Source organism: Mustela nigripes, chromosome 15 (assembly GCF_022355385.1).
Source record: "Mustela nigripes isolate SB6536 chromosome 15, MUSNIG.SB6536, whole genome shotgun sequence".
NCBI classification, from domain to species: domain Eukaryota; kingdom Metazoa; phylum Chordata; class Mammalia; order Carnivora; family Mustelidae; genus Mustela; species Mustela nigripes.
Window position 1 is genome coordinate 9,985,105 of NC_081571.1, and position 21,332 is coordinate 10,006,436.

General features: G+C 44.8%; 1 long non-coding RNA gene across 1 annotated transcript in view; it reads right to left on the minus strand.

The window, feature by feature from the left end:
- LOC132002511 (uncharacterized) overlaps positions 1-21,332 on the minus strand; it is a 229,634-nt gene that overhangs the window by 85,711 nt on the left and 122,591 nt on the right. The gene's annotated exons all lie outside the window — the stretch shown is intronic.

A 21,332-nucleotide genomic window follows, 5' to 3' on the forward strand; every position in this document is an offset into this window, starting at 1 on the left:
CTATAATATTCTATATTACTATATTCTAGTTAATCCTTTTTCAATAGATAGCACAGAAATAAACTCAGTTTTGACTTTATGAGAAGTATAAAATCTGAATAAACTTGTAATTGGTAAAGGACTATTACAATGGCTATAAGAAAAAAAAAACACTTGCATTATTGTGCATCTCTATTTGTTGGACTTATTTTATCAAAATATAGACTTGGGACTTCTGCTTCCAGCCAAGATGGAAGAATAGAACCAGATCTACCCTCTCAACTAAAACCACTCTTCTGCTTCCACTACCCCAAATTAAAAGATAAAATGTTTCAAACAGTGATTTTCAAGATACCAGATATTGGGCAATAAAGGACAGTAACCGTCAAAAGACAGAAAAAACAAAACAAAACAATGAGGTGAACTCTATGACTGCCCCAAATTACTACCATGAGAGGGTATTGAGGCCATAGCCCAGGGAAAGGAAGCCAAGTGGAGCCCTATGGACTCCTGAGTTGAGCAGACAGACCTAAAAGTCTGGGAAAACCAAAGTTGCAGGAGTTCACAGAGAAGAAAATTGCATAGAGAAAAGACCCAGAAATCTGCAGAGGATTCCTTTGACTATTCAGAATATTGATCAACATATACATGTAAGGAAACTACATGAAGCTGGGGAAAGAACTATCCAAAAGGAAGAGAGAGAGCAGCACTAATCTCATTGCACTATAGTTTTCAGTACCTACACAAGGCTGGGAGTAGTACTTGCTCCCACCAGCAGAGCTGGAAGACCCCACAATTCTCAGGGTGTTGGGTGAACTATTCTGAAGGGTCTTGCTCAGTAGGAGAAAATGGTGGCCTTTGACTTGGCATGGCTATGGCCTTGCCTAACGGATCTTAAAAGCAAGATTCAAAAGGACCAAACTGTTTACCAGTAACTTAACTACATTCCAAAACAATGCTTGAGAATATTTACAGTAATACAAACATATCCAGCACACAACAAGGAAAAATTTACAATGTCTGACATCTGGTCAGAGATTACCAGGCATGCAGCAAAGCAGAAAAATATGATCAACAGTGAGAAGGAAAATCAATTAATCAAAACCCACCCAGAATTGACACAAACATTAATATTAGACAAAAAGAATATTAAGACAATTATTATAACTATATTCCATAATTCAAAAAGTTAAGTAAGGGGGCACCTGGGTGGCTCAGTCTTTAAGCATCTGCCTTCAGCTCCGGTCATGAACCCAGGGTCCTGGGATCAATCCCTACACTGGGCTCCCTGCTCTGCAGGAATCCAGTTCTCCTTCTCCCACTCCCCCTGTTGGTGTTCCATCTCTCATTGTGTCTTTGCCAAAAAAATAAATTAAATCTTTGAAAATATTATATATGTATGAAGTAGAAAAATGGAAAAAGACGACAAAGAACAGGTGGGAAAAACAGAAAACAAACAATAGCAAAATCATATTAATACACATTAAATGTAATACATTTCAATGCACGTTACATGTAAATGGCCTAACACCCCAAATGAAAGACAGAGATTTTTATCTAATTGTCAATTTTTACGTACAGAAAGCCCATTGTAGATATAAAAATCCAACTAGATCAAAAGTAAAATAATGAGAAAAGATATACCTTGCTAATACCCATCAAAAGAAAGCTGAAGTAGTTATGTTAATATCAAATGTTCATAACAAAGAATATTACTAGGATAGAGTAACCATGTAATGATATAGGAATTGATTCATTGTTAGGATATAACAAACCTAAAAATGTATGAACCTGATAGTAGACCTTGAAACTACATGGAGCAAAAAAAAAAAAAAAAAAAAAAAAAAAAAAAAAACAAAAATAGAATGCAAGGAGAAATAGAAAAATCTAAAATTATGTTTGTGTTGATCATTGATAGACTGAGTAGACACAAGATCAGTAGGAATACTGAAAGCTTGGAGCACCTGGCTGACTCTGTCAGTAGACTTTGCGTCTCTTGATCTCGGGGTTGTGAGTTTGAGCCCCACATTGGGTCTAAAGATTATTTAAATAAATAAACTTATTTTTAGGGGCACCTGGATGGCTCAGTCATTAAGTGTCTGCCCAGGGTCCTGGGATCAAGCCCTGCATCAGGCTGCCTGCTCAGGGGGAAGCCTGCTTGCCCCCTCCTACTCCCCCTGCTTGTGTTCTCTCTCTCACTGTGTCTCTCTCTGTCAAATAAGTAAATAAAATATTTTAAGAGGCAAGCAGCAGTCATTTATTTTATCTTGGGAACTGTTCTGTGTGGAGTCCATGCATGTCCATGCCTAGAAGAGATGAAGCCTCATCAGGACATGAAATGGCTGGTCACAGATGCTCCTAAGGCTGTCTGTGCTGCATTAAGAGAAGAACATATGCTTCTATCCTGTTAGCCACAAGGAAAAAGAATGCTTTCTGGCCTCTTCTGTGCAGGAGCAAATTCAGATGCTGCATGGGAAAAATGAGTCAAGGCGCATGCCCTTCCATGGATGCTCATGTTCATCCAAGGGGTGGTGTGAAAGAAGGCACTGTCCCAGGTGGCTGTGGTTTACTGCACAGAAGCACTTGAAACAAACCATCACAACATTAAATTCCCTTCTGTTTGTGCAGACTGAGGTCTGACACCATGGCTACATGGCCCGGGACTGGGAGATGTGCACTGTCCTCTCAATCGTTGTGTCTGGGGGCTTGGGTCACCCATGACCCATGTGGCTGGGCCCTGAGTTCTGCAGTCCTACACGTGACAATGTTAATACTATTTCCTAGCATGGAACATTCACTCTCTGTCACTCACTGTCTAAGAACCTTAAAAGCATCACCTCAACTTATCAGTCAACAAAGATTGGTTGAGAGATGACTCAGGCCAGGAACTGGCCCTTATAAGGTAAAAATGAATACTCCTATTTTACCCAGAAGGACTTGAGGAGGTATAGAGGTTAACTGATTTGCACAATGTTCCATAGCCAGCAGGTGGCAGAGCTGGGATTCAAGCCACATCTCTCTCTAAAGCCAATGCTTGTCACCACTTGCCCTGGCACAGAATCTTAGACACGGTGCTGTGGATAACAGTGGCAAGTGGTGGTTCACAGTCTGAGAAAGATGCCACAGGCCTGTCCCTAAAGCAAGCTGCTGAAGGGAGCCTAGGGCAGGGAGGAGAAGATCCCCAGGAGGACTCCAACTCACTTTGACCTGGCAAATAGCTGTCCAAAACACATCAGAGAATATTTACTTGGCCCACGAGATTCACATTGGTTCTCCCTACATTTGCCAACATCGCCCTCTCTCCAAACCTTTTCTACTAGCCTTGGTACCATGTAGCTGAGTATACCAGGGCCTTGTAGGCCACAGACCCACCCGCAGGCAGAGTCCACCCCTCACAGTCCCTGAACAACCCGACCCAGTCCCCAATAGCACAGGGCACCTGGTGTTAGCTTTTGGCTCTCTCTGTAACTGGTGAGCCCTGGGGGCTAACAGGAGAGCCAAGACCCTGTTGCTGCTTTCTCCTTTCACCACCTGCCTGGCCTGCTCAGGCTTCAGGACCAGGTTTCTGCCTTGCTTTCCTGGGTGAGTCATGTGGCTCTGCTGTCCTGCAGACCTGACTCATCTACCTGTCTGACCACCAGTCCCACCACCACTCAGCTCTGGTCAGGAGCTAAGGCCCGAGCCCAGTGTCCCTCAGCTGCCTCCCGCCCACATGCCCAGGTGGTGGGCATCTCACTCCAAGTCAGACAGACCTCCTGGAATCATTACACTCCACCCACAAATGCCTAGCCTAGTCTCCACCTGCCTTTCTTTCCAAAGCATTTGGAAATAAGGAATAAAGTTTACCTCTGTGGAGGTAAACTGTGCAAACACAACCGTTGATTGCAAAAATCAATGGATGCTGGGCCTGTGGGATCCCACTCTGACTGGATGTGATCCAGAGCTAAAAAAACAAAATGCCAATGAGAAGACAGATGGGTCAATAATGGAAGGTTAGGAATAGGTATGCTCCCAAGACCCGTGTTGGCAGTGTCAATCTGATCTCTGGAAATAGGGCAGTTTGACCAAGAAAGAACCTGACCCTGCCTTATTCCCTTGGCTGGGTTATCTTCTAGGGAAAAGAGTGTATCTGTCCTAACATTATTATTGAATTCATCTAAACAATTCCCTTTGCTCCAACTCTAAGCTCACTAAATAACCTTTTGGTAATAATACAGTACCAATACAGTCAGAATACAATTCTGCTTTTTGCATAGCCCATCTAATAATAGGAAACCATGTGTTGACCTGGTCAGGTGGACCATAAGGTTTTTCACTGAAAATCCGTAAGCAGTTATTCTAGCCTCATGCATTAGCCTATTGTGAGCTTGGGAAGGTGCATCAGAACTCCCAAGTGTGATTAAATCTGAAGGAAAATATTAGTCCTGCAAGACAGACAACCAGCCCCTGGTCATTGGTAGGCTTGCCCTGGGTGATGTTCACCTCGTGAGAATCGGTGATCTCGAACCACCTGCACTCACCAGCTTGGAGCCCTCTGGAGACCACTGGCAGCCGGAGGAAGTCCAAGTTGTCCAGGCTCCTTGGCCTTAGTGACCTGGATTTGCCTGGGGTCTCAAGAGGCTTGAGATTGATGCATGGGTCATCAACTAGGGCCAGGTGTGCCAGTGTGATGCAGAAATGGTGTTCTGGGCCCTGGTGCACCATGGGGAGTCCCTACCAGGGCACAGTCCTCATGTGCACTCTCACAATCAACGCAGACTTCCTCCTCAGGGGTCCTGCAGTGCATTTTGAACAGTCCCTCACGGGAGAGATAATAATAATAGTACCACACACTGGCCTAGAGATTTTGTGTACTAAGCACTTAACAAATCCTTTCATTTGTGATTTATACCTTTCCTGTGTAGAAAAACAAGTAAGTATTTTTAGCTTTGCTTTGCAGTTGAGAACACTTGGGCTTAGGGAAAGTCAATGACTTGCTCAAGGTCACCTTGTTCATAGTACTGAAATCTGCACCTGACCTTGACCCAAAGGACAGCAAGCCCCAGGCTTCCCCACACAGAGAACTGCTGCTCAGCCAGACGGGCTCTCAGGACAGTGTCTACGTATCAGTAGGTCAGCCTGGGTCGTGCGCCAACCCTGAGAACAGACCACAGATGCACGTGCCCGCTGGGGATGCAACGAGGACCCCGCTCAGCCCAGGGCTCCATGCTACGGCCCCAGCTGATGCAGATTTACAACTTGCTTCCTGCCTACACTCACAGGCACATATGTAAATAGACCATCTCCAAGACTTCTCTGGACAGAATTTTGTATTCAGACAGGGCTTCCTTGGGCCCGTATTTACCTTGAGTGTCTGGGGCACCCCTGTGGCACCAAGACCTGATTAGAACAATGCTTCCGACAAGCACTGTAATGATCACTGGCTCCGCCCAACCCAAGGAGATAACAGAGGAAGATGGCCACGCATGCGCCAAAGCAGCTTTCTGATCATCCAAAGCATACCAACACCCACGAACACGCAAGTGCACTTACCATTCCAACGCCTTGCTCTCTCCCTGAGATCTGCAGCCTCTCTACCCTCTTCTGAATCTCCCCCACCCTGCAGCACTCTCGGACCTCCCGAGACAAGACATCATCCCCTGGATGTCCTTGCAGGACAGGACAGGCCTGGAGTAATTTTCTCTGGTCAAATGTCAGGTCTGTGTCAGCTCACTGAAGAGCTTTCTCAGGCCTGATTTTGTGTCATAATAGCCCTAGAGGAGGTGGCTATAATTATGCTCACCTGCAGAGAAGACTGAGGCCAGCATATGCTGAGAAGCAGCAGAATCTGGATTCTGGAAATAGGGAGATAGGGCAGAGAGTCAGACTCCTGGGAAAGGAAGGGAAGGAAAAGAAGGGGAAGGGGAGGGGAGGAATGGGGAGGGGAGGGGAGGGTACTCCCACTTCTGAAGTTCCTGCAAGTAAGTGCACGATGGCTGCCCCTTGGCCATTTAGTACCTCCAAGTACTATTCACTAACTAAAAGGAGAAGGGGCAGCAAGATTGCTGGACACAGCATGGGAGCCTGTGACAGAATGAGACCTAGACAGCCCCAAGTGCTCCCTGGGTGGCAGCCATCGGTGGCTCTGCTCCAGGCCATTTTCCTATATTGTCCCTTGTGTTTCTCTAAATAACCCTGTCAGGTGAGCTATGATGTCCATCTTGGAGATAAGGAAGCCAAGGCTCAGAGAAGGTGCCCAGAGCAAAGCTTAAGTGGCTGGGAAGACACAGTTCCACCTGTCCCGAGGTTCTGGGATCTTCCCGTGCCCTCAGGAGAGGCGGGGGTACATGCCAACCTCCTGCCTGCCCACACTGGCTCCCATCTCAGAGCACCACCCCAGCAGCCCCAGGGGCTAGATCCCAGAGAGCCTCTGCCTGGACAGGGGGGACCCTGCCACCACAACACTAGAAGGTTGTCTGCATGGAACACCAAAAAACACACGTGGTTAAATCAGCCACATTTGTTATGAGACATTTTGCTGATTCTGCTATGAGGTGCATTTCCCAAGAAATATGTGCATGTGCATCTTTTCCACTCTCTCTCTCTCCTTCTTTCTTTCTCACACACTCACATACACATACTTCTGCACAGTATTCTATTTCTGGGCATTTCCTTTCGCCTGGTCTAATGCCATTCTGCCCCAATTGGTTCTTCTTCCCACTCTAACCCGAGATTTTTCTTAGAACCCCAAAGTAACCCTCTTTGTTCCCAGGACAACATCGACTCCCCAGCCCGCCCAATAGTCCCTTCATACATACATGCACCCACTGCCCGGTACCACTCCCGCGTGGCTACAAAACACTTCCAATGCAGGTAAGTGCAAAATACCCAGCAGATTCTGATGTCTTGAAAAATAATATAAAACATCTCACTGATAATTTTATACTGATCATATGTTGAAATGATAATATTTTAGATTGTCAAATGTATATTATTAAAATGATTTCACTTATTTTTTCTTTATTTTTCTAAATACGGCTACTATGAAAATTAAAATCACATGTGTGGCCCACATACTATTTTAATTGAGCAGAACTCTTCTAAACCCCATTTATCTCTCTGGCCTCCCCTTTCCCCCAGCCTCAGCCCCGCTCTCCAGTCCTATAGAACTGCCTTCATCTCCCCCAGACGCTAGGCTGTTTCTGCTCCAGGCCTTCTCTCACTTGATTTCTCTGCCCGAGACACCTTTCCCGACAGTCTACCCGAACAACACCTTCCCGTTGCTCAAATCTCATCTCAAGAATTGCCCACCCTGACAAACGCCCCATTCCTCCCCTGGCCCCTGCAGTTCTGGGTGGAGATATCCCACCCTTCTTTCTTACATGGGTAAAGTGTCCATGGCAGCCCAGACGGTGTCTGAAACATGTCTATGTGACCTCAGCTTCTAGCAGAGTGCCAGTGACTGGCTCTTAAGTGGGTGAATGAATGACCAATACAAAGGCGTTTGGATCTCAGCCTCCAGCCCCAACTGCCATCCTGGTTCCCCAAACTCCAGAGTTCCCCCTCCTTCCAATGGTTCTCAAGCACCTGCACTTACATCCTTTGGAAGAGGCCCCTGCCTCGTTATGGCTCCTGGGGCTGAAGGGCATCTCCCCCTTGGCCCCTCTCCAAATGACTATAGTCTTGGATGATGTGGGTATAGGTGATTTAGCCTAGATGTGAGTCCTCTTCCAAGGGCAGTCTTATGCTTTCAACTTCAAGTTACCTCTTTGGAAGGGCTCAGCTGAAGCAGGGGCTGTCCTGCAGGACATGGACGCAACATTCCGGGTTGTACTTTCAACTCCCCTAGATGAGCTCCCAGCTGTCTTGAGGGAAGCCCCCAAAGGAAGCAGCTTTATGTCCCCTCTTCATTCCAGAGCTCGACTAAATCCCTAATGGCCTGATTCTGAATGTCCTGTGACTGCCTGGCTCTCCCCCAATTCAGCGTACTCAGATGTGGGGTCCGTGCTCCCCCAACGCAGTGTCAAAAGCAGCTCCCAGTTCGGCCTATCATAGAAACAGCACAGGGTTTGAGAGCCAACATGACTGTTGAGAAAACTCAGTCCCCCAGCGGGCACAGCAGGAGTGGCTCATTCACAGCAGCTCAGACCTTCAAATTAGAACTCCATCCATCACTGCCTCCTGCCGTGAGAAAGCCCCAAACCTGAGCTCCAGGACTGGCACTTCCTGGAGTCTCATGGATGATGATCAGCAGGTACCTTTGTCCTTAGGCCTTTGCAGGAAATGTGCCTCATTCTAACATTCATTCTCAAATAGGAGTCTAGACTAGGGGGGAAAAACTCGATCTTCATTGATTGTACCTAATAGAGAGAGGTTAATTTGTGGTCTTTGCCCTTAGCTATTACCAAAGAAAATAGAAAAGGTTCATTTTCATATTTGTGATGGGTAGCAAAAACTAAAAAACAAAACAAAACAAACAAACAAAAAAACACAAAAAACAGCTTCAGCTTTTTTCCCCCCCTCACTCTCTTTTAAAAAAATATGACTGTTGGGTCTTAGGAAATGAATGACCATAAAGTCCATTAAAATAGGTGAGACAAGTGCTCAGTTATGTATTTAGTTCACAATAAAAAAACAACAGCCCCCCTGTTAATAAATTAACATTATATGTTAATTTAAAAATTTTTAAAAATTTAAAAGCAGCCCAAAAAACCTTGAAAAAAAAAAAAAAAAGGAAAATCGGGGGTACCTGGGCTTGGTCGGTGGCTAAGTGTCCAACTCTTTCTTTTTTTAATTTTTTTTAAGATTTTATTTATTTATTTGACAGAGAGGGAGAGATCACAAGTAGGCAGAGAGGCAAGGCAGAGAGAGAAAGGAGGAAGCAGGCTCCCTGCTAAGCAGAGAGGATGCAGGGCTTGATCCCAGGACTCTGGGATCATGACCTTAGCCAAAGGTAGAGGCTTAACCCACTAAGCCACCCAGACACCCCTAAGTGTCCAACTCTTGATTTCGGCTCAACGTCATATTCTCAGGGTCATGAGATCAAGCCTCCTGTGGGACTTCGTGCTGGGTGTCGAGCTGACTTAAGATTCTTTCTCTCCCCCTGCAAACCCCCCTTCTTTGAAAAAGAAAAGAAAAGAAGAGGAAAGAAAAAAGGAAAGAAAAGAAAATTTTATCGCAAGGTGGAAAAGAATACTGTTCTGAAAATCATATTAAAAATGAAAAAAAAGGTAAATAATCCTCTGAAAACATTCTTCTAAAATGCAGACTCACCATTCTGAGAAAGAATTTTGTATTTAGGACAAAATTTTAATTTTGTTTAATTCTTTAGGCAAGAAGTTGATTAAAGTAAACACCAGCCAACTGAAATTAATGAAAGATATTCGCACACCCCTGGTTTTTGATGAGTTGAAAATAGAACATGCAAGACCCCTGTGTTATTGGTGCCATCAGAGAATAACAGAGGAAGGATGGAGTCAGCATGAAAGGTCATTCTGCAGGGAGAAGGGGAGGGCTTCAGTGGAAGCAGGATGCAGGGATCCCCAGAGACTTTGGGAGGTACTGGACTTCCCATAGTTCCTGGGATGGGGCAGGCAGATAAGCTATTACAATCAAACATGGAAAGAAAATGTAAGCCTGGCAGGCTGTATAGTGCCAGGACTCTGAGGTTGCAAATCTTGAGTCGACCTCACTTAAAATCCTACGTACATGGGACACCTGGGTGGCTTACTCAGTTAAGCGCCTGACTCTTGGTTTCAGCTCAGGTCACGCTCTCAGGTTTGTGAGATTGAGTCCTGTGTCCGGCTCCCTGCTCAGGAGGGAGTCTGCTTGAGATTCTCTCTCTCCCTTTCCCACTTCCCTGACCCCCCAAAACAAAAAAATAAATCCTTAAAAACAACAACAACAACAAAAACCTACCCTGCAATTCCTATGGTCCCTCTCTGGACTGGATGTTTTTGTCACCACCTCCCAAATTCATATGTTGGAATCCTAACCTCTAAGGTGATGGTAATAGAAGGTGGAGCTTTGAGAGGTAATTAAGTCAAGAGGGTGGAATCCTCATGGTCGGATTAGTGCCCTTATAAGAAAAGACTGGAGAGCATTTTGTTCTCTGTTCAAGGGAGAGACACACCATGTGAGAACCTGAGATGTCCTGGAAGGGAACACTTACTAAGAACCCAACCATGCTGGCACCCTGATCCTGGGCTTCTAGCCTCCAGAACTATGAGAAAATAAATTTGTGTTGTTTAAGCCCCCCAGCCTGTGGTGTTTGTTACAGCAGCCCAAGCTGATCAAGACATATCTGATCACAGTTTCCATCCCAGAGGGGCCCCCTCGTTCTCTTTTGTGTGGTCATGGCTATTGGTACTTGTAGACACCATTAGTTCCATTGGTTGACTGACCTAATCTTCACCCCACTCCCTTTTCCCCTGGTTCCCTTCCAGTAAGGGTGGCATGTAGCAGAAATTGATAGGCTTGTTGCTCCCAGGAAGCTGTGATTCCTGATGAAAAGGCAGTGGCCCACCCTTTGTCCATCTTCTTCTACTACTCCCTGCCTGGAACATGGGAAATTTGCAAGGACAAACAAAAAGACAAATACAAAAGACAACAGACCAGGGATGCCAGAAAGGAAAGATAAGAGAAGCATAGCTGGGTTTCTTGTTTGTTTGTTTTGTTAGGTTTTTTTTGGTGTTTTGGGGGAAAAAAATCATGTGCTGTGTGTTGAAAGGACTGTAAGTCAGATATTCTGTCATTTGCAGCTAGAAGAATTTCTAACAGATAGAGTGCCACCCTCTAGAGCACTGGACGACATTCTTTAATTTATCAAATTCTTTTGAGTCTTTCAGGGATGAAAGCCCAAAGGAAGACAGTCTTGCTCACTATAGTCTGTTTAACCCCTCTAGGGCAAAGGAGAATTCTGAGCAGGCAAAGGAGAATTCCAAGTGAAATGCCAGGAGGCCAGCGTGGGGTTGGCCATGGCCAGTGGACCATGAATTGTGCTTTGGTGTCCAGGTAATTATTCCCCCCAAAAAAGAGTCTTAGGAACTCTAAGAATGCTTCCTCTATTTTACTTTAAGATTCATGATACCACTTATGGTGTCTGAGTCATTGGGAATGGGAATGAAGAAATCAACTACAGTTGCCCTATATAGAGCCCCCAAAGCCAGACTTCTCTTGTCCTAGGGAGTCTGGAGAGACTGATGGAGACACACACTGTCTTCCAGGGAGACTTGTACCTGAGAGTACCTTTTGAGTCATCACACCATTGGTATAGGGAGAAGCTACATAATCTCTACACAAACGGGACTCCTTTCTCAGACACACACTTCCGTAAGGTGTGTGAGCAGGCAAAGGAGAATTCCAAGTGAAATGCCAGGAGGCTGCTTGGGGTTGGGTGTCACAGGCAAGAGAAAGGGACGTGGGGACCAATGGTGAATAATGCAATCTGACAGACCCAGCCCTGCCTTGATTCTGGGAAGAGAAAAGTGGATGGGGGCCTGAATACACGAGCTTCTCTGCCTTCTGGGGACCATGTTAATCAGTCCTCTGTGGTCACATTCATGCCTCATCCATTGGAAAATTTAGACCCAATGCAAATCTCAGTTAAGTCCAAATTTAAGCCTATTCTTTGAGAACTGGTTTCCAATAGATGATTTTTGAACTGTTTCAGACCGGCAAGAAAAAGGTTAGTATTTCTTCTCTAACGCTGTTCACAGAATTTCAGGCAAAGTGATTTCATACCTGTCTCTCACTTGAGACTTTAAAAAAGAACAAGGAGAAGTAGCCCTCCCCCCACCCCACCCCCGCAAACCTCCATTAAACTAGAGCACATTTCAATCTATGCATTGATGACGAGGACGAATACATTTTCTGCCACACCGATGTAGTTAAATTTCTAGCCCTTATTTTTAACCCAGCACCATTTCAGAATCAATTTCTATGGAGAGAGAATACCTGGACATTTAAATCCATCAAAAAGGAGTAAATGAGCATTTCAGATACATCTATCAAGAAGAAATGCCCCTTCTCCCCATCATTGTGGGGCTTTGTCAGTCGCCTGTCAGATGAATGTCCGTGTAAGTGTTTATTAATCACTCTTGCGCTCGCTGATGGGCCTGAACACTTTGTTCCTCTACGTCTCTGACATGTACAAAGTATGCGGTAGGTTTCTTCTATCTGTCTCTTGAGCACGGTTGCTTACTTTGTTAAAGTTAATTTCCACTCATTTCTGGCTTTGATGGGAAGATTCCTTTATCAATTCAATTCATGTGTGTTGTCTGCAATCAAAGCAATATTGTCTGCTAATGTGAGCTATATTCCATGCTCTCTCTCCATTTTATGCTAACGCCTTCCTTCTGCCGGTCCTGCACTGGAGAATTTGGGGAAGAGGCTGCCTCCCTGGCCTTCACAGACAGGCTGTGGTGCTGGCTGAACTGGCAGCCATTTTCCCCTCCCGGAATTGCCTGGTTTAGAGAAATGATGAACTCTCATTCCCAGGAATCATCTGGATCGAAAGACAAGACAGACAAGATGGTGGCAAAAAGAAGGTAGTGGGAGATAGGTAGTGGCAATTTCCTACTCCCACCACTATCTGTAGGATCCAGTCTTATTCTGAAATTCACCAGCCTTTCTACCAGACCTTTACACTATACCTCTATGCCCACGAGATTTATTATCTCCCCAACACATACTTTTGTGCATTCTATCATGCCACCCTTCCCAGCTTCTCTCTCTTCCCCATCTCATCCACCCATTTGCACCCTGTTAACTTAAGTCCTACTCTTCCTCAAAGACCCCCCGTGAGCCTCCCCTCCCTTTTCCTGCCCCAGGGTAGTGAGAGCTCTTCTCTGGATGTTTCTGGAATAGAACTTTCACCAAGATGCTAGCTGGGGAAGTGGAGTCAGGCAGACCCACATCTGAATCTGACTCAGGCAAAGAGCTGTATGGCCCTGTACATCTCTGAATCCTTGTGCAAGTATTTCCATAAAGAAAAAGGGTGAAATATAAGCTATCTTAGAGAGCTGTTGTGAGGATTCATAGCAACTTAGGTAACCCACCTATCACAGTTCCCAGCTGGCGGGGCAGCCCAGTTAAGTGGGAGCTGTGACTATAAATCCCAACTAGATGACAAGCCCCTAGAAGGAAGTGTGGTCCACATGGTGCTTTTCTGCACTGCAGAGTATCGAAAGTTAAACCCACCTAATTCAGGCTCCCTTGCAGCCAAAGTTCAGGTTATATAAAAGGTTTTTCAATATTTGGAAGCCAGAAGTGAGGGGAGTCTGGTCAAGAACTATGAAGGGTCTGAGGTTTTACTCTGCATGCAAGCTAACAAGTTAGTCCACCGCAGTACAGAGATGCTGGGAGGAGACACGAGACCCCTGGGTCTGAGACAAGGACTTATTACCAACAGCACAGCAGTAGCCGGAATGTCAGCATTTTCTTGTGCTGGTTCCTCAAGCCCCAGCTCCCCCAGGGACTGGAAGAGAATGCTACCTCTATCCCCAAAGCTATTTTTTATGCAAGCAGCCTTGAAAAGACAGTCAAGTACATCTCCATAGTGTGCAGACACAAGAGACCCATGGAAAATTGTCTCCCCACAAGCCTATCTTCCTGCTGCCAGCTGCTGCTCTAGCAAGAATGGTCATGGAGATCGGGGGGGTCCCTACATGGCTTTCCAGTGTCTGATCACTAGCTTTGTAGTGTCAGAGGAAATGATAGAAACAGCAAGTCCCTAACACCAGACCATAGCTATGACTGTGACATACTTTAGTTTCCCACTGTTCCTGTTGCAGCATCCTGGCTCTCTTCTTGATTGTAGCAGGCTAGTAAGGCAATTTTGAGTCTCTTGAAGGCCTAGCCCAGAGTTTACTTCCCATCCCTCCTGTAAACATGTGCTAAATTCTTCCCTGACTGCATAAAATAGCTGGAGTGGGTTCTGCTTCCTGCACTGACTAACATAAGCCTGGACTAAACCTCGTTGTTCTCCAAAGCTTCAATGCCTTCCACTAGAAACTTCTGAGGATGGTGAAGATGGTGGTGATCATGGTGTTGGGATGATGACGACAATTAGAAGGGAATGGAGAAGGAGGAGGTTGAGGAAAAGAGGAATAAAGCAGGAAAAAAGAGAATTAAGGGGGGGAATAATCTTCATTATGTTTCTCCCTCTTTCCCCACCAAAATACACACATTGTCCAAAAAGAAAAGCAAGCTCTTTGAGTCTCTATCTACTAAAAATATTAAAAGAAGCATACATACTCATTACTGCAACCCTGCTGTCACCAATTAGAGCTCTTGTTTGGTGTGGTTTTTATTTATTTATTTTTAAAGATTTTATTTATTTTATTTGACAGAGATTACAGGTAGGCAGAAAGGCAGGCAGAGAGACAGAGGAGGTAGCAGGCTCCCTGCTGAGCAGAGAGCCCGATGCAGGGCCCAGGACCCTGGGATCATGACCCGAGCCGAAGGCAGAGACTTTAACCCACTGAGCCTCCCAGGCGCCCCTGGTGTGGTTTTTAAATGTACATCGTTGGGGCGCCTGGCTGTTAATCAGTTAAGCGTCTGGGCTCAGGTCATAGTCTTGGGGTCCCGGAATCAAGGCCCACATCAGGCTCCCTGCTCAGTGGGGAGTCTGCTTCTCCCTCTGCCCCCTGCCCATGTTCTCTCTCATTATCTCTCTCTCTCTCTCTAATAAGTAAATAAAATCTTTAGAAAAATAAATGTAGGGCACCTGGGTGGCTCAGTCGTTAAGTGTCTGCCTTTGGCTCAAGTCATCATCCCAGGGTGTTGGGATTGAGCCTGCATCAGGCTCCCAGCTTAGCCGGGAGCCTGCTTCTCTCTCTCCCTTTGCCTGCTGCTCCCCATGCTTATGTTCCCTCTCTCACTGTGTCTCTCACTGTCAAATAAATAAATAAAATATTTTTAAATTTTTTAAAAAATAAATAAAATAAATAAATAAATGTACATCTTCCTCTTATTGTTCTGTAACACATGGGACTTTCTCAGCTGCTCTCACAGGGGCCGCTCATATCCTCGGTTGGATCAGAGAGAAGCCAGATCTCAGCAGAACATTCCTCAGTCACCAAGCTGTTCTCATACCTGCCCCAGCATCTCACAGGGGATGGAAAAGGAAGGAAAAGCCTGTGTTTGGGGCCTAAATCATGGTATAGGGACTCTTCCTGGAATGGGAGTTCTGGCTGACTGACTCACACCCAACAAGGTTTTGTTCAGTGTCTGGGGCCCTCCACTGTGGTCTGCCCCCTAACTGTGGCCCAGAATGCTCATCCCTGGTCTTGTGAAGTTACTTCTGGAAGGACATCTCTCAGAACTGCCTTCTGACTTGTCCACCCTCTGGGCTGCCCTCTGCCATCCCAGAGCTCTACTCAGGGTCTGGCACAGGCGTTTGCCTTTCCTACACCATACAGGAGCTGAGCTCTGGGATTTCCAGAAATCGCCTGTATGATACATGTGTATGTCAATAGCTGCTAACATTTATCAGGTACTTACTAGGTGACAGGCACAGTACCACCTGATGGGGGGGAGGGGTTAATTCACTTCAGTCCCCCCAACAGTTCTACAAAGCAGGCACTGTTATGAGCCCTGATTCACCGATATGGCAACTGGGACTCAGAAAATTAAGAACTACGAAAATAAAGCAACATGCACCTCCAGATCATAGCCGGATGTCTTCCGAGGTCCTCTCCTAACAACTCTGTTACCCTGCTCAATGTAGGAACTCAGTGAACATTTGTTCAACAGATTAGAACAAGAATGGCAGAAATTGCTGATTTTCCCCCATTACCCACTCTTCCTTTTATCTTAGAAATTACCGCCACTACCATCCAAGCTTTTAGCTGAGCCCCTGCCTACTTGGTTACTTCTCCATGCCTCAGTTTCCACATCTGTGAATTAGAAATAATAATAGTTACCTATGTCAAGTATATGATCTCTCAGTCATGTAGATTACTAACCAGAAACTGTCCCCAACTATCATATCTGACCAGTAAAATACATATTTTAAATTTCTAACTTATAATTCATTTTAATGACTGAGACTTAAATAAGTTAGTACCTATCCTTAGCATGTAAGCATTAAATTCTGGTCCATCAATTTCATTAAACTGAATACCATTTGGTGAGCCTGTCCCAACAAAGAATTAAGGAACTCCAGAAAAGTCTCAACCCTTTAGACTGTCATAAAAAAGAATTATAATCTATTTTAACAATAAAATGAGCCACTTGTTAGGAATATAAAATCCGTATTTTCTTAGTCACATATTGTAGTTTGAGACAATTCTGGTTAGTAATGTACTTGACTTGGTTTTAAAAATATTTATATTTTGAAAATATTTTTAAATATTAAAATATTAATTAATTAATTAAAATATTTTTTTTAAAGATTTTATTTATTTATTTGACAGAGAGAGATCACAAGTAGACAGAGAGGCAGGCAGAGAGAGAGAGAGGAGGAAGCAGGCTCCCTGCTGAGCAGAGAGCCCGATGTGGGACTCGATCCCAGGACCCTGAGATCATGACCTGAGCCGAAGGCAGCGGCTTAACCCACTGAGCCACCCAGGCGCCCTAATTAAAATATTTTAAAATATTTTAGAGGGGTGCCTGGGTGGGTCAGTAGGTTAAGCCTCTCCCTTTGGTTCAGGTCATGATATCAGGGTCCTGAGATCAAGGCCCAAGTTGGGCTCTCTGCTCAGCAGGGAGCCTGCTTCCCTCCTCTCTCTGCCTATTTGTGATCTCTCTCTGTCAAATAAATAAATTTTAAAAATTTAAAAAATAAAAATATTTTAGAAATCACCCTCTCAGGGCACCTGGGTGGCTTAGTGGGTTAGGCTTCTGCCTTCAACTTGGGTCATCTCAAAGTCCAGGATGGAGCCCTGCATCAGGCTCTCTGCTCAGCAGGGAGCCTGCTTCCCTCTCTCTCTCTCTGCCTGCCTCTCTGCCTACTTGTGATCTCTCTCCCTCTGTCAAGTAAATAAATAAAATCTTTTAAAAAAAATAGAAATTATCCTCTCATAAACCAATTGACCCCTAAAGGTATACTCATAGGGGAAATATCTATTTCCACCATTGTCTTCCTAAAGTGCTGTGTGGAACCAATCAGCAGGCCAGCTTGATGAACCTTCTGCGTTTCTACAGAACTCAGTCCTCTCAGTTCTAAGGGTAGTACACATATTTTGAACCCATCACAGGATCAGGAAATAGAGAAAAAGAAACCAGGAAGTTTAGATGGATAATCTTAGAACCTACCCCTTTAATGATGTCTTAGGATGAGGTGGGAATGAGTAAGGCAGTGTTAGCACCCTGCACGGGGGGCCACTTGCAAACGAATGGGAGGCCCTGCCAGAAGATAGTCACAAGGAGTGAAGTTTCTGCAGGGTCAGGAGTCTTATCAAGAGGTCCAAAGACAAGATGATAAGTTGGAGAGATTCTCAGGCTGTTCCCAATTTGTGCTTTGATCTTTAATCAGTAACAAAAGCAGAGGGAGGTACTTGTGTCTGGGATACAAACTAGACAAGACAGAAGTGATGTCTTCTTGCTGTCCTCGATTAGAGCCAGCTAAGATTCACTCCAAGACGTTAGCTGATATGAACTGCCGCATGGTATTAGCCTTTACTTAATAGCTGGAGAAGCAAAAGAAAGTGACTTTTCTTAGGGATTAAGCTTATTCACTAATTCTGCATTATTAGATGGAAATAGGATTTCTCTCTGAGACATAAGGTCTACTCAAGGAAAATCCACTATTAAACAATTCCCTGTGAAGGGATACCTGCAGGGTATCATCACCTGCAGTTGGTTAAGCGACTGCCTTCCGCTCAGGTCATGATCCCATCCAGGGTCCTGAGATCCGAGCCCTGCATCAGGGTCCCTGCTCCGTGGGGAGTCTGCTTCTCCCTCTGCTCCTCCCCGGCCCCCTGCTCCGTGCTCTCTCCCTCTCTCTCAAATAAATAAATAAAATTTCCTTTAAGAAATTTAAAAAGTAAACAGTTCCCTGTGGATGCTAACTGTTCAATTTTCTTTCCTTTTTACAGGGCCTGCTATACTGGAGACATTCACCTGGTACTTTACACAGAGATCTGTACAGTTATAATTACTCAAGTAATTGATGACATATGCAATGTTCTTTGTGGGAATTAAGAACCAGGGTTCTTGGGTGACTGGGTGGCTCAGTCAGTTAACCACCTGCCTTCAGCTCAGGTCATGATCTCAGGGTCCTCGGATCAAGCCCCACTTTAGGCTCCTTGCTCATTGAGGAGCTTGCTTCTCCCCTGCTTGTGCTTGCTTTCTGTCTCTCTCTTGCTCACTCCTCTCTGTGTCAAATAAATAAAATCTTCAAAAAAAGGAAAAAAAAAAAAAGAAGAAGAACCAGGGTTCTTGAGGATGAGGAGCACTAGCCAAATGGTGAGGACACTAACCTTTGGAATCATATATGACCTCAAGACATGGTGGTCCCTTGGCTTCTCTGTGCCTCTACCCTTCTCAATGCCAAGGTAGAAATACTCAGTCCCCTCCAGGGTTCAGGGCACCACTAAAACAATCCCAGAGCAGTTCCTGCAAGAACTGAGGGGTCTTGATGGTAGCCTTTCTCTGAGAAACCGGCTCTTCCTCTTGCTCCTTCCTACCATTCCAAGTATAACGAGGACACAGCCATCATCAGTCACCTGCTCACCGTGTCTCTGTGAAATTGCTACCCCAAGTATGGAGTAAAACTGGGGCCATGTTAGGGGAGGTGGAACTGGCAGTGACGGTCACAGGAATCCATAGGGTTTTTTAAACCAATCTGCTCTGAGCTCTATGACATACCACAGATTTTCAGCCCTAAACAAATTCTCTGCTCTTTCTCTTCTAGTGGCTTGTTTTTGCTTTTTTTGAGACGGGGTCGGGGGGAGGTATGTTTTCAACCCAAAGGCTTTCAGAGAATGGGACCCTGGGAGCAGAGATGTGTCCTGGGTTTGTTCTGGTAACAATGGGGAAAGAGGAGTGAGTGCAGGGAGACCCGAGCAGCCACAGAAGGCTCCCCTGTCTTCAGATTTTATTGCTTTGTGCTGCCACCTGGCTGATCACTGAGCCGCAGGCTCCTCCTGCAGAGAAAGAAAGACAAGACCGAACATTTACACTGGAAGGTCTTCAAACCAAATTTCCTGTTAGGAACCTTGCCCAAGGCCACGGACAATCCAGTCCAGCCTCGTGTCTCAAGAGTTGCTGTCATCCATAAGGGGGGAAACAGATACTAATTCTGAAGGCCAGGCTTAAAGGTCAGGTGTTCACTCATCAGTGGAAAACTGTATAGTTAAGACTGGTTCTGTTTCAAACCCACCACGTTTTCTTTTTTAGGTCTATGAACACTTTCTACTGGAATCCTCAGTAAGATGTTCCATATTCACCTTCATGGTCCCTGAGTAAGAGAATCCCTTCATGTCTGCAAAAATCACCTTTGCTTCCAAGGATGTCAAGGTCAAAGAAAAAAGGAAAAGGTTTGTGGTAAGTGACTTAAGCTGGACAAGCCATGCTATAAGAAGGTCTCACCAACATTCCCGCATCCCATCACCCAGGAGAGAATACACACAGCTCACGTTTACTAAGGGCACGCTCTGCCTTAAACAGCATGCTTAGGGATTTACGAGTACATAAGCAATAAACAATGGTCCCTGGAACAAGATGTAGAAGGAGGCAGTGGATCTATCCCAGACTGAGAGAGCCTGTGGAGCAAGGGGTAAACTCTCTGGAGAGGAAGCACATGATGGGTGTCAAGGTAGGTTCCAACTAACAGACTGGCCTATGAAACCACTTCCAGAACACCAGAGAGAGACAGGGGGCATCTTAAAAGTGAGGTTAGAGGTGTTGCAAGGTTCAAATAGAAGCTCTAGGTCACTGATATTACTTGCCTTCACCGCACCCACTGACCAGAAAACTGTAACATTTAGATTACATGTACAACATCATCTTTACTTTTTTCAAGGGAGCTGAGTGATTATTCCACTCTTACTATAGAAAGCTAAAATGCTGAGTGCTTATGAAATCCTGTGATACTCATCAAGACGCAGCTATGATACAAAGAAGACAGCTCATTTGTTGCCATTAGTACTGACATTAAACATACACAATTGTGCCCAAAGCTCCAAGAGAGGTTGGTGACACTAATATAAAGAAGTCTTTACCTTGCCCTTCAGGGCTTATAATCTAGTTGGGAAAGAACAAGAGGATGTCCCAGAGGCTATGACATGATTACCGTTGAGTCTTTCATTTGACTTGATTACTGTTATCTGGATGAATCAGCAGTGGGGACCATGCTAGTCGTAATGACATATGGCTGCATGATAGAAAATTTTGATAACAAAAATGATAAATATTTATCTTCTACTCACATATATAAGATAGTGAGCTCCTTGACCTTCTGGCTCCTCCCATCTTTCTGCTCCACTATGTCCAGCATGAAGCTTCTATCTGAAATATGCTCTAATGGTCCAAGATGCTGAAAATGCTTCTCTTTCTTGAGGAGCCTTCCCTCCACTTGCTACTTTAAATATATGTGATTCCAGGGATATATCTATAATCCTGTTTTTTCTCTACACTCCACAGCCCCAAGCTTATCCATCCTAAGACTAATGCTACCATGTTGCATAAGTTCCAAATTTCTCCCTTCACTTCTCACCTGTCTACTCAACTTTAGAATCACATTTTCATCACAGGACATCAGCAGAATACTTTGAGGTTAAGGATTAAAATACAGTACATCAAGGTTGTCTGGCTGGCTCCACTGGTAGAGCACATGACTCTTGATTTCAGGGTCCTGAGTTCAAGTCCACATTGGGGATAGAGTTTACTTAAAATAAATAAATAAATAAACGTGGGACACCTGGGTGACTTAGTCAGTTAAGAGTCTGACTCTTGGTACCATATCAGGCCTTGGTCTCTGGGTCGTGAGTACAAGCTCCACATTACTTACTACTTTTAAAAATATAAATAAATAAATAATGAAAATAAAATGCAACACATCCAAATATGACATAAACTGCACCTCTGCAAGCAAAAGTTGGTCCTGCTTTTCAGTTCCCTGACTCTGCTTTGTTATGACTACCACTCCTTCCCTCACACAAGCAACCAAGCAGTCATCCATGTGTTTGATGTCCTCCCTCTCTTTCATGCCCTTCCCCTGCAGCACGCCTGGGCACACACACCCCTCCCCCAATTGGTCTTACTCATTGCCTCTTTCAAATTCTCTCAAATATTTCCACTTTCTGATCCTCCTGTCTCCTCTCCAGATCTCAGGTGGTCACTATCCATCAGTTGAACTAATCTTTTCTTTGCTTGTTTCCCTAGTCTTGTTCATTCAAGAATTTAATAAATTGTTCATTTGCAAGCCA